The 1,175-nt window shown below is 41.0% G+C and overlaps 1 non-coding gene across 1 annotated transcript; it reads left to right on the top strand.

Annotated features, from left to right (window-relative positions):
- Positions 1-250: 250 nt before the first annotated feature.
- Positions 251-356, top strand: LOC133290343 (small nucleolar RNA R71). Its single transcript, XR_009748635.1, has one exon. It is a non-coding gene; the product is annotated as a small nucleolar RNA R71 (small nucleolar RNA).
- Positions 357-1,175: the final 819 nt, after the last annotated feature.

A 1,175-nucleotide genomic window follows, 5' to 3' on the forward strand; every position in this document is an offset into this window, starting at 1 on the left:
TTCATTCATGAGTGATGCCAGTTGGTCTTCCATGGCTGTTTATTTATCCAGTTCTAGCAGGCCTGGCTTCCTCACTGGGCTCACTCTGTCTATTGGCCATTGGAGACATCTTTCAGCAGTCCCTTCTATGATTTCGTATCTTGATTCAAGTGTTCCCATAAAGAAATATCCTCCTGCAGCAAAATCTAAGTGAGATTGAGAAGTATGGTCAAGTCCCTTATAGAAAGATTGTAACACTCCCCAACTCTCTACACCATGGTTTGGACATTTTCTTATGATGTCCTTGTATCTCTCCCATGCTTCATCGAGATTTTCTCCATAAAACATTCTGAAGTTAGAGATTTCAGCTCTATCATCAGCTTGTCGAGACATTGGGAGAAACCTCTCTATGAACTTGTTAAAGAGTTTTTCCCATGTGTGGATTGATCCAGGGGTGAGAGTTTCCATCCATGTTTTAGCTTTTAAGCACAAGGAGAGAGGGAACAACCTCATTCTCATGTTCTCCTCTGTTACACCCTCAGCTTTAAAATTATCACAAATATCTTGGAATGTTGTGAGGTGTGTGTAAGGATCTTCTGCAGGGAGTCCATTGAAGACCCCTGCTTCCCTAATCATGTGGAACATGATAGGTTTTAGTTCAAAATTTGGTGCTACAGGGGGAAGGATTACTCCCCTATCTGGTCTGTTCCTGAAAGGAGCAGCCACAGTTCTGAAGTTCTGTTCAGGGGGAACCTCTTCATTGTTATTATTGTGATTAACCATGTTTTCAGGAAATTCTTCCCTGAGGTTCCTTCTTCTCCTATGGAGTTTATGTTCTGGCTCAGGATCAAAGAGAAACTCAGGTACATCAATGGAATGGTCAGAGTCTGTTTCAAACTCTTCACTCATAAACCAATAGCACAGGGTATATATATGCACAGCAGATTCAGTGATAAAGAGAAAATAAATATAAAAGTAAAGTCAGATATACGGTATATGTGTTAGAAAACAATGATAAGAACAACAGTTAGTGTTTTTATCCCCGGCAACGGCGCCAAAAACTTGTTGGGTGGTTTGCTGATGGTGGAAAAATATAAGTTCTGATAGGGGACGTTCCTCTGTTCTTGCAGAACACAGATTCGTCCCTTAGTTCCAACCCAAGTGCACGCATCAAGTAATAAAGGGAGTATTAATGC

The sequence above is a fragment of the Gastrolobium bilobum genome, unplaced genomic scaffold (assembly GCF_033153095.1).
Source record: "Gastrolobium bilobum isolate Gb01-03AN ecotype WA unplaced genomic scaffold, APGP_CSIRO_Gbil_v1 utg10113, whole genome shotgun sequence".
Lineage (NCBI taxonomy): Eukaryota > Viridiplantae > Streptophyta > Magnoliopsida > Fabales > Fabaceae > Gastrolobium > Gastrolobium bilobum.